General features: G+C 42.9%; 1 long non-coding RNA gene across 1 annotated transcript in view; it reads right to left on the minus strand.

Moving 5' to 3' along the window:
• Nucleotides 1-8,126: 8,126 nt before the first annotated feature.
• The window catches only part of LOC122675608, a 45,202-nt gene continuing 40,496 nt past the window's right edge, over nucleotides 8,127-12,832 (minus strand). Inside the window, exons 2-3 of the long non-coding RNA XR_006335297.1 lie at nucleotides 10,190-10,323; nucleotides 8,127-9,603 (exon numbers count right to left, since the gene is read on the minus strand). This is a non-coding gene — a long non-coding RNA (uncharacterized LOC122675608). The remainder of the gene's footprint in view (nucleotides 9,604-10,189; nucleotides 10,324-12,832) is intronic.

A 12,832-nucleotide genomic window follows, 5' to 3' on the forward strand; every position in this document is an offset into this window, starting at 1 on the left:
TCACAGATCTTCAATGGCACCTTTGTGAAGCTCACATGCTGGGAACTGTGGAACCATACATTGTTTGGGGGTACCCAAACCGAAAGTCCGTAAATTAACTGATCTGCAAGCGTGGCTATGGCAAAATCAACAAGAAGCGAATTGCCCTGATGGATAACATGTTGATTGCTCGATCTCTTGGTAATACAGCATCTTCTGCATGGAGGATCTGATTCATGAGATCTGTACTGTTGGAAACTGTTTCAAAGAAGGAAACAACTTCCTGTGAGCCTTCAAACTGTCTTCTCCACAAGGTGGAATGAAGAAAAAGACCACCCATTTTGTAGAAAGTGGAAATGCCGGCAACAGGAAAGACCAGATCAACAGGCTTATCACAAGGATGAACTAAGGTACCTACCATGATTATTTTTGTAATTTGCTCAGTTAATGAACACTGTGCTCAGTCACTAAGTTGTGTCCTCTGCCTCTTTGCAACCCCATGGACTATAGCCAACCAGGCTCCTCTGTCCATGGGATTTTCCAGGAAAGAATACTGGAGTGGGTTGCCATTTCCTCCTCCAGGGAATCTTCCTGACCCAGGTATTGAACCCACATCTTCCAGGTTTCCTGCTTTGTAGGCAGATTCTTTACTGCTGAGCCACCAGGGAAGCCCCTAATAAACACTGCGTGCTTTCAAGTTGAGGAAAAAAAAACCAAACAAACACTGTATCAAATGATATTCTCTCTTTCTTTAATAACTAAAAGACATGTGGGGGATCTTTCAATACCACCAAATCATGAACATAAATTACTATTACATTGCAGCTCACTGAAATGATGATGACAGAATGCCAAGTAGACTACTTTTGCTGAATTTTTTTTTTAAGTAAAAGTAATATTATCTTGAGGCTTCCCTTGTAGCTCAGTTGGTAAAGAATCTGCCTGCAATGCAGGAAACCTGGGTTCAATTCCTGGGTCAGGAAGATTTCCTAGAGAAGGAAATGACAACCCACTCCAGTATTCTTGCCTGGAGAATTCCATGGACAGAGGAGTCCAGTAGGCCACAGTCCGTGGGGTTGCAAGAGTCAGACACAACTTAGCAACTAAACCACCACCAATATTATCTTAACATTTTCCAAAACGTTGGTGTTGGCAAGAAGGTAAGCATAATCTCATCTATAAACATCATGTATATGTAGCCATATTAACTATTACCTGCAACTGTATTAATATTACTTAATGAAAAATATATATACTTCTGATTTGTATTTTCTACTAGAGTTATGGACTACTTCCTTTGTAAATTATTTGTTTTTAATAAACTGATACAATTTGGAATAAAAACTGGTAGCAACTAGATTTTTTTTTCCCATCTTCCTCCTGCTTGTAACAGCCTTATAAATATATAAGAACTTTCTTTTTCAGATTATATGTGCTAATAAATTTCCCTGCAATTTGGTATGTAACTCTCTTTGAAAAAGTGTGATTTGCTGCTATTTTTATGCATTTGAATCAACTTCAGAAATATGGTACTTTTTGAGCCTTTGAGACCTCCTATTTGAATTTGCACCTGCCTGGGGCTTCCCATTTTATGATTCTAGTTCCACTCAAGTGAAAATACTCATGTAGAATCTTTTAATAAAATCATCTTAAAAGGGTGTGAACAGAGAAAGTGAGTTATTTTAAATTACTTTCAGTTCCAATCCAAAAGTTCTGATAGATCCAGGCAGATTTATTTTGAGTCCTGGACAAGTCTGGGCCTGGTATGTCTTAGAAATAGCTGGCACAACTGGCCATCTGAGATTGACCTCAGACCTAGCCTGTGCTCAGGTTTTTTTTTTCCTTTTTACATAGGGTCATGATGGTAAGTGGAAAGGAGTAACTTAACCTGTTACCCTTTGATTTTCTTTCTGGTGCCCCTTCACTTGGTAACTGATCAGCCTCTCTGTCCACCGGTACCCTCCCACCCTTACAGCAAGTGCCCATTAACACACTCTACCCAAGAAGAACCTAGAGTGGTTGGTATGAATTGCCATCCCAATGCATCCATTCAGGAACACGTAAGCTAAGCCACAAGAAGTGCGGTGCTGAGAGAGGCCAGGTACATGGACCTTCGCTGGACATCAGAATCTCTAGTCCCCACCCTTGGTCCCTGAGACCCTCTCTGAGTCCCTGGTCCCATACTTGGTCCCTGAGACCCTTCCTGAGTCCCTAGGACTCATGTTTCCCAAATAGATGGGGAAACAGTGACAGACTTTATTTTTCTGGGCTCCAAAATCACTGCAGATGGTGACTGCAGACATGAAATTAAAAGACGCACCTTGGAAGAAAAGTTATGACCAACATAGACAGCATATTAAAAAGCAGAGACATTACTTTGCCAACAAAGGTCCATCTAGTCAAGGCTATGTCTTTTCTAGTAGTCACATATGGATGTGAGACTTGGGCCATGAAGAAAGCTAAGTGCCAAAGAATTGACGCTTTTGAATTGTGGTGTTGGAGAAGACTCTTGAGAGTCCCTGGACTGCAAGGAGATCCAACCAGTCCATCCTAAAGGAAATCAGTCCTTAATATTCATTGGAAGGACTGATGCTGAAGCTGAAATTCCAATACTTTGGCCACCTGATGCAAAGAACTGACCCATTGGAAAAGACCCTGGTGCTAGAAAACTTTAGAGGTGGAAGGAGAAGGGGATGACAGAGGATGAGATGGTTGGATGGCATCACCTACTCAATGGGCATGAGTTTGAGTAAACTCCGGGAGTTGGTATGGACCCTCTCTAGGCCTGGCGTGCTGTAGCCCATGTGGTCACAAAGAGTCAGACGTGACTGAGTGACTGAACTGACTGAGTCCCTGGTCCCTGCCCTTAGTCCCCGAGACTCTCCCTGAGTCCCTGGTCCCACTCTTGGTCCCTGAGACCCTCCCTGAGTCCCTAGCTCACTCTTTCAGAGTAGCTGGGGATCACTTCCTATTCCACAAAAACCATGAGTCAACCATAAGCCCACCACTTGGGCCCCCCGTCTCTCTGGACCAGACGCTTTCCCCCCAGTTTTGTAACTTCAAGTAACCTTTTATACATTCCCTACCCTGGTTTTCCTTAGTAAAAAAATAAATAAAATTCCATGTGAGTCGTATGAGTAAGATGAAACTTAATTAGTGCCCACAAACTGCAGTGAAATCCAAAGATGAAAGGGGATGTTATTGCAAAATGCTGGCATCATGAATTCCTGGCTCCACAGTCATTTTCTTTTTCCTTGAACAGATGCTTTACTCAAGGGGAAAAAAAGAACCATCTCTCCCTTTCACTAGGCTGGAGAAACCACTTCCTCATTCATTTTCATATTCTCTCAATTACACACTACCTACTATATAGCTAAGAATTCTTTGGTAGCTGAAATTCTCCATATTCATGAGAACTATATTTGTCTTCAAATTTAGAGATGTCCAAATCCCAACAACCTAAAAAGTATACCACAGCTTATGTTCTTTATGAGTCTCTGTGTATTTGTCAGAGATTAAATAAACCCCATACTGAATAATTATCCTGGTATGAGTAGTTTTTGCTAGTGCAAGCAGCAATTTAAACTGTCAAAACTAAGGTAATAACTGAGCTTATATTCTCTTTGTAGGAAAAACAAACAATAAGGGAGTATGATCTATGCTACACATTTACAGAGTCTCAGATGGGATCTTTCTTTTCCTTCATCATAATGACTAACTCCAGACATCTTTGCTAATCAAATGGACACTGACCCTATGATCTAGGCTTGTGTCAGAGAAATCAGTGTCACCTCTCTATAGATGTTCTTCCTGCTCCGATGAGTGATAATACTAATGACTAACACTCACTGGGTAGTTACTATGAGCCAGGAACAGTTCTAAGACTTTACATGCATTAATTCATTTCTCAGGCATTTTTAAGAGCAGAGAGCTACAGTGAGTTACACAACCTCACAAGAGCCACAGAACTGGGCCAACCTGGCTTAGAAAAAGCTCATTGTATAATTGAAATGGAAACTAACAGAAACAATAGCTGAAGTTGTTAGATAGTTCAAGAGCCCTTAATTTATCATCTTGTTTGAAATCCACTGTGACCAAGTCTTCACCAGGTAGCACTGGGGACAGACATATTTTATAATAATATAAGTCAAAGTCACTGATCACTATGTGAGTGGTACTTGATTTCAAGGGTGACCTAAGGCCCCATCTTTAGAGATTCTGATCAAATCACTGAGCTGTAGGACCCAGGAACCTGCATTTTGAAAAGCTCCTCATGTGATCCTAATACATGTGGTCCTATAATTCATGCACTAGAAAACCCTGGGTCATGAGTTATGAATTTAATAGGTCTTGGAGGCCTGGTCTTGGGATCCTAAACATTGCTTCTGGTCCAGATCAGAAGACCTCCCTGAAACTCAGCTTACTCCTCTGTGCAATGCAGGAGTTGGAGCAGATATTTAAAGTATTTTCCACCTTTCAGTTCAGTTCAGTCGCTCAGTCGTGTCCGACTCTTTGTGACCCCATGAATCACAGCACGCCAGGCCTCCCTGTCCCTCACCAACTCCCGGAGTCTACTCAAACTCGTGTCCATTGAGTCAGTGATGCCATCCAGCCATCTCATCCTCTGTTGTCCCCTTCTCCTCCTGCCCTCAATCTTTCTCAGCATCAGGGTCTTTTCAAATAAGTCAGCTCTTCGCATCTGGTGGCCAAAGTACTGGAGTTTCTGCCTCGACATCAGTCCTTCCAATGAACATGCAGGACTGATCTCCTTTAGGATGGACTGATTGGATCTCCTTGCAGTCTAAGGGACTCTCAAGAGTCTTCTCCAACACCACAGTTCAAAAGCATCAATTCTTCAGTGCTCAACTTTCTTTATAGACCAACTCTCACACCCATACATGACTACTGGAAAAACCATAGCCTTGACTAGATGGACCTTTGTTGGCAAAGTAATGTCTCTGCTTTTTCATATGCTGTCTAGGTTGGTCATAACTTTCCTCCTAAGGAGCAAGCGTCTTTTAATTTATGGCTGCAATCACCATCTGCAGTGATTTTGGAGCCCCCCAAAATAAAGTCTGTCATTATTTCCACTGTTTCCTCATCTATTTGCCATGAAGTGATGGGACCAGATGCCACGATCTTAGATTTCTGAATATAGAGCTTTAAGCCAACTTTTTCACCCTCCTTTTTCACTTTCATCAGGAGGCTCTTTAGTTCTTCTTCACTTTCTACCATAATGTGAAGTGTCATCTGCATATCTGAGGTTACTGATATTTCTCCTGGCAATCTTGATTCCAGCTTGCGCTTCATCCAGCCCAGCGTTTCTCATGATGTACTCTACATATAAGTTAAATAAGCAGGGTGACAATATACAGCCTTGACGTACTCCTTTTCCTATTTGGAACCAGTCTGTTGTTCCATGTCTGGTCCTAACTGTTGCTTCCTGACCTGCATACAGGTTTCTCAAGAGGCAGGTCAGGTGATCTGGTAGTCCCATCTCTTTCCACCTTTAAGATCCAATAAAAATATGAAGCTTCTCTAGTGGCTCAATCAAGTAAAGAATACACCTGCAATGCAGGAGACTGCTTGCAATGTAGGAGACCCAAGTTCAATCCCTGGGTCAGGAAGATCCCCTGGATTAGGAAATGACAACCCACTCAAATATTCTTGCCTCGAAAATCCCATGGGCAGAGGAGCCTGGTGGGCTATAGTCCATGGGGTCGCAAGAGTTGGACACAACTTAGCCACCACAAGAAAGTACATGCAACCATAAGTTAGTTTGCAAGGACAAGTCATCTCTCCTCCTGGAGTTACAATAATGTGAGAACAACCCCACCTCAGCTAGCTGAGTGACAGCTAGAAAGAAAAAGAACCCAACCATCTGCCCTCAACCCACTTCTCTTCTGTTCAGTTCAGTCACTCAGTCATGTCTGACTCTCTGTGACCCCATAGACTGCAGTACGCCAGTCTTCCCTGTCCATCACCAATGCCTGGAGCGCACTCAGACTCATGTCCATCGAGTAGGTGATGCTATCCAACCATTTCTCTTAGACAGCTTATAATAGCTGAGGCACTCTGAGCAGCCCCGGACTGCGGCATTGTGCTCAGTGGCTTGGGACCATCATTTCCCTCAGTTACACCACACAAGGAGGGAGGTAGGCACTCATTCTGCAGATGAGGACACAGAGACCCAATCACAAAGCCACAGCAGGGAGGGGTGAGTCCAAGACTCCAGAAGGGATCAAATGCAAAGCCCAGCTTTTCCTGACAGTAAGTCTGCTTTATCATTCAGTGGCTTGGGATGTGGGTCTTACTCTCAAGGTCTGCCCAGGAATGTTGGTGGCCAGGTCTTCATAGAGACAGGATGTTCACAAGTTTTGATAGTGTCAACTACAACTCGGCACTTAACAAGAGCATTGCCAACGACTGAACAACAAAGGCATTTGCCATCTGCCTCTGGAGATTAAACCCTATGCTACTATAGTTGTTGACCTTCAACAACCCCTGAGGGAGTTTAGGGTGGAGTGAGGCACTCTGTGCTCCAGGGAATCTGGTGGGACAGGTCTTTAGACAGTTGGATGGTTCTAGGTCTTTAGATAGTTGGATGTTTTTAGGTACTTTAGATAGTTGGATGTTTTTAGGTCTTTAGATAGTTGGATGTTTTAGTGCTGCACTCAAGATGTCAGCAAATTTCGAAAACTCAGCAGTGGCAACAGGACTGGAAAAGGTCAGTTTTCATTCTAGTGCCAAAGAAAGGCAATGCCAAAGAATGCTCAAACTACCATACAATTGCACTCATCTCACACGCTATTAAAGTAGTGCTCAAAATTCTCCAGGCCAGGCTTGAACAACACATGAACTTCCAGATGTTCAAGCTGGATTTGGAAAAAAAAGAGGAACCAGAGATCAATTACCAACATCCACTGGATCATTGAAAAAGCAAGAGAGTTCCAGAAAAACATCTATTTCTACTTTAGTGACTATGCCAAAGCCTTTGACTGTGTGGATCACAACAAACTGGAAAATTCTTCAAGAGATGGGAATACCAGACCACCTGACCTGCCTCTTGAGAAATCTGTATGCAGGTCAGGAAGCAACAGTTAGAACTAGACATGGAACAATAGACTGGTTCCAAATAGGAAAAGGAGTACGTCAAGGCTGTATATTGTCATCCTGCTTATTTAACTTATATGCAGAGTACATCATGAGAAATGCTGGGCTGGAAGAAGCACAAGCTGGAATTAAGATTGCCGGGAGAAATATCAATAACCTGAGATATACAGATGACACCACCCTTATGGCAGAAAGTGAAGAAGAACTAAAGAGCCTCTTGATGAAAGTGAAAGAGGAGGGTGAAAAAGTTGGCTTAAAGCTCAACATTCAGAAAACTAGGATCATGGCATCAGGTCCCATCACTTCATGGCAAATAGATGGGAAAAGATTGGAAACAGTGACAGACTTTATTTTGGGGGGCTCCAAAATCACTGTAGATAGTGATTACAGCCATGAAATTAAAAGATGCTTGCTCCTTGGAAGGAAAGTTATGACCAACCTAGACAGCTTATTAAAAGCAGAGACATTACTTTGCCAACAAAGGTCAGTCTATTCAAAGCTATGGGTTTTCCAGTAGTCATGTATGGATGTGAGATTTGGACTATAAAGAAAGCTGAGCACAGAAGAATTGATGCTTTTGAACTGCGGTGTTGGAGAAAACTCTTGAGAGTCCCTTGGACTGCAAGGAGATCCAAGCAGTCCATCCTAAAGGAAATAAGTCCTGCGTGTTCACTGGTAGGACTGATGTTGAAGCTGAAACTCCAATACTTTGGCCACCTGATGCGAAGAACTGACTCATTGGGAAAGAACCTGCTGCTGGGAAAGATTGAAGATGGGAGGAGAAGGGGATGACAGGATGAGATGGTTGGATGGCATCAACAAGTCAATGGACACAAGTCTGAGTAAACTCTAGGAGTTGGTGATGGATAGGGAGGCCTGGCGTGCTGCAGTCCATGGGGTCACAAAGAGATGGACACGACTGAGCGATTGAACTGAACTGAAGTTTTTAGGAACAGATTTTATGATCTCAATCCTTGCATCTCCTCAAATCTAGAGAAGCACTAAATCCTTCATGGTGACATCAGATTCTCATGACTAACAGAAATCTTTTGTAAAATGAGTGCTTCATGGCAGTGAAGTCCCCCTTCATCAAAACCTTATATAGTGACCTTCCCCCACTGCCACTTTGGAGCAGTCTCTTTGAGCTATCTGAGATGCTGCCTCCTGGGCTGCCGTCCTCATTTTGCCCCAAATAAAACTTAACTCACAACTCTCAAGTTGTACATCTTTTTTTAGTTGACAGTAGATCTGGCTGTCTTACTTTTAGATAAATTCTTGCTTCTGATTTGACCAAGCCCTCATTTCTTGTCAAGTGACATGTGGTCATTAATTCTAATGCTTCCTTTAAAATGATAGAATCAGGATTCCTGGTACAGGAATGTGCCTGCGAATGCAAGGGACATGGGTTCGATCCTTGGTCCAGGAAGGTGGAGCAACTGAGCCCACACATCTCAACTACTGATGCCTGCAAGCCCTACAGTCCATGCTCTCCAAGTGAAGTCACCACATGAGAAGCCCACGCACCACGACTGGACGGTAGCTCCTGCTCACTGCAACTAGAGAAAGCCCACACAAAGCAACAAAAACCCCGCATGGCCAAAAATTAATTAAAATATGGCAATGTAGATGCTTCATTTTAAAACAAAATACAATGATAGAATAACTCTGTGGATAAGAACTCAAATAATCATAATTCTCAACTAACTAAAAGATGTTTGTTTTGTTTCATTTTCTGTTTCTCTTTCTGAGAAGATGACAGAATATAGAGAAATAAACTTAGGGACACTTAATTTTTTTAAATAAAATTCCACGAGAGTTCCTGGGTTAGCAGATTAACTCTCCTTGTCCAGCAAGTTTTTAGCTAGTGGGCTCCTGATCCCACTGCAGACACTTTTAATGTTAGTTCCTCCTGAGCTCAAAAATTTAGCTCCTTGAGGGTCTGAATCTGTCTGCTTTATTCACTACTGGACCACCAGCTCTTAGAACAGTGCCTAGCACAGACACTCAGTAAATAGTTTCTGAATGACTGAACAAGCTGGAGACTACCTCAGAAATTATTCTGTGTATAGCATTAAAGCAACCACCAACCAGTAGGAACAGGCTTGAAAGATTAAAACATTTGGCTATCCCTGTCTGGATCTCCATTTGTATCTACAGCCTCTCCACGGTGTGACTTAAAGTTCAAAATGATGGTTGCAAGGATCTGCAAGACTCTTAGTCATTCCATCCAACAAGCATTTAATAGTGTAGTGTATTAATTAATTAATCGGTGTAGAGTTCAGTTACAGTCACATAATACACAGCAGTGGTTCTCAAAGAGGACGGTGCCACCCCCTGGTGGACACTATGGAAACCTCTGGGGTATTTTCTCGGTTGTCACCAGGATTGGAGTGGACAGCCAGATGCGGCAGAATCCTGCAGCTTGCAGAAAAAGTCCCACACAACGAAGACTCGCCTAGAGTGCCATGGAACTTTCCACATTCCCGCTAGACATTCATGTAGGTGAAAAGCCTGTCAAAAATGATGTGAGCTAAAACCAAATGCCATGTTACATATGAACACAAAATATCTTATCTTTGAGTGGCTTTTGCATTTTTTCACTCTTCACTGAATTTTCCAAAATGCATCTGCTGAGAAAATTGATGGATTTCTTTTGTTCAGAACTTTATTAAAAGTTCTTTGCCATTTTAGAAACCTGCATCACCATCACCAAAGTTGTGCATGGTATTTGAGTTACCAATATAATAAAACCCAAATCAGCCTGTTTTCAGCAGTCACATCCATGGTGACTATCCATATAAGTGTCAGGATGCGTACTTCATTGTACTACTGATGTGGCCACGCCCAAGGATTCGAATGGAGAATTACATACTTAACAGGAACTTACTCCACTTCAATTTCTCCTGTATAATACAGTTTGGGTGTGATTTTTTTTAAACATATGTAGGTAAGTTATATTATCTATGAATCCTACTTCAGAATACTGAAGTACTTGCTAGGAAGGGGACACTGGGTCTGAAAGGATTGAACACTACTGTTCTCCTTGTTAAGAAAGTAGACAATTATGTTTCAGGAATTTTTTTGAAGCTTGACTCACATATTCTTTTCCAGGCTCTTTGATACAGCATGTCAGCATCTTTCTTGGGCCAAATGGGACATGTCTACTCAAGTTGGTTCACAGTCTCATTTCAATCAGCTCATTTGGAGAAATAAGTAGGTGTTAACACACCCCTGCAAAGAGAAATCCACACAATTCCTGCATTGGAAACATCCAGCCTTCTCTGAGTTTCTAAGTTCACACACCACGCACAAGCACAAGTGAACTGCGCCCTTCTCCCCTACTCCTCCCCAACCCACGGCGCTGTGCTGCCCTCAGTGTGACGACCATCCTGGTCTGGTACCTGCCGCCCAGTAGCCTCAAAATAAAAGGTCTGAATAAATAAATGACCCTTGAAGGTATCTGTACCGGAGGTAATGGAGCAAACAGGAGGCGAAGCAGGGAGGTGATACAGAAGGGAGGCTGTCTGTATTTATATCCAGATATGATGACCGCCCCCAGTTTATTGTAACCAGAAACATGGCTTTCATGCATCAAATGTTGTTGGTACTTGAAACATTTTATGGAATTCTTACCTTGCCTCTTTCTTTGCAGAAAAGAGAAATAAGGGTTCTTACCTGTGTCTCCTTCAGCTTCCCTCCTCCCTCCAGGTGTCTCTGCTGCCTTGTCACCACTACACTCACCCAGCCTCTCCTTCCTCCCCTTGCCCAAAAGGAAAGAGGTCCCAATCCTTTCCAAGAAATACTTTCAGCTGGTACTTTTGCTCCCTTTCCCTTCTATCTTCTGTAGGATCTTGAAGTGCCTTCGTTTTTATAATTTAGCCTTTTGCTCTCCCAATCAAAATGTCTGCATCAACCCTATCTGCTCATATTGCATGAGGCACCACGTTTACCATGTTTGATGCTTCTGAACTGCAGTGTTGGAGAAGATTCTTGAAAGTCCCTTGGGCTGCAAGGAGATCAAACCAGTCAATCCTGAAGGAAATCAGTCCTGAATATTCATTGGAAGGACTGATGCTAAAGCTGAAGCTTCAATACTCTGACCACCTGATGTGAAGAATTGACTCATTGGAGAAGACCCTGATGCTGGGAAAGATTGAAGGCAGGAGGAGAAGGGGACGACAGAGGATGAGATGGTTGGATGGCATCACCGACTCAATGGACATGAGTTTGAGTAAACTATGGGAGTTGGCAATGGACAGGGAAGCCTGGCATGCTGCAGACCATGGGGTCGCAAAGAGTCGGACACAACCGAGCAACTGAACAACAACAACCATGTTCACTGCTGTGTGCATGTGCATGCATGTGCGTGTGTGTGTAAAACGTTCACTTATTGTTTCTTTTGATTTTTCCCATCACCCTCTAAGCTAATATTATTCTTGCCTTACAGGAAGGAATCCAGGACTCAGAACCTTTCCCAAGTGTCACAGCTAGTCAGCTAGTGAGTAGACAGGTCAGGGTTCCCCCCAGAAAACCCTCCACTCTCTGTTTCTCTGTCTCATTAATCCCTTATGGTCTGACTTCTCTGCGTCATCACCAGAAAGTTGCCTTTTTTAAGGCTAATAACCTCCTAATGCCCAAGTCAATCCTGGCACATCTTATTTATAATAGAAAGTCTTGATTACTTTTTTCACACTATTTTGCTTTTAATTCACCATTTAACTCTACCAGTGGTTCTCAATCCTGGCTACATCTGGACCATCTACAGAGACTTCTTTAATTTCCACATTTATTTTGTAGTAGGTAATATGTAACCATGGTCCACTATGTTACAGTGGAGAGTCTTCCTCCTGTTTCTGTCACCCAGTCACCCAGGACCTGACCCCAGATGTAACCAACAGTACCAGTTTTCTATGTAGCCATGAGCTTATAAAAGCTACAGACTGTTCTCCAGGAAACTCAGATTGAATGGGTCAGTATTGGGGAAAGCAAAGGTAAGTCTTAAGTTTGAAGTTTGAAGATTCTTTCTAAAACTTCTGAACATGTATGAGTCACTGGGGTCACAAAGTTCATGTCTTCTGCCATTTGGAAAGTTGAACTTAACCATATCTCCCCACGGCTAGGAACCCTTCAATGGCTCCCCAGACAAAATTGCCATAGAACTGAATGCGTGATCTGTGGGGGGGGGGGGAGAAAAAGAAAAGGTCCCGTGCTCAAATCCATTTGAAAAATGCTCTGTGACTATGTCCAACATCAGGAAATGCAAAACCACCCAGCATATTGCCCTAATTAGCTTTGTGAAAACATAATAATGATTGTCAAGCCCTCAGCCCAGTGTCTGCCTAATGGCATGGGCTGAAAGAATGTTAATTCTTGTCTTTATTAACCTCTTAGCTTATATCCTATAACACGAACTCCTTTCTGGGATGTGGCTCACTTGTACAGACTTAAATCATTTGGAGGGCTTTCCTCCTGTCTCAGTGGTAAAGAATCCGCCTGTCAGTGCAGAAGACACAGATTCAATTCCTGATCCAGGAAGATCCCATATGTCGTGGAACAACTAAGCCTGTGCACCACAACTATTGCGCCTGTGCACTAGGGCCCAGGAGCTGCAACGACGGAGCTCACACACAACTGCTAAAGCCCGCATGCCTGGAGCCTGCGCTCCGCAAGAGCAGCCGCAACAAGAAGCCCGTGCACCACGACTAGAGAGTGGTCCCTACTCACTGCAACTAGAGAAAGC

The sequence above is a fragment of the Cervus elaphus genome, chromosome 19 (assembly GCF_910594005.1).
Source record: "Cervus elaphus chromosome 19, mCerEla1.1, whole genome shotgun sequence".
Lineage (NCBI taxonomy): Eukaryota > Metazoa > Chordata > Mammalia > Artiodactyla > Cervidae > Cervus > Cervus elaphus.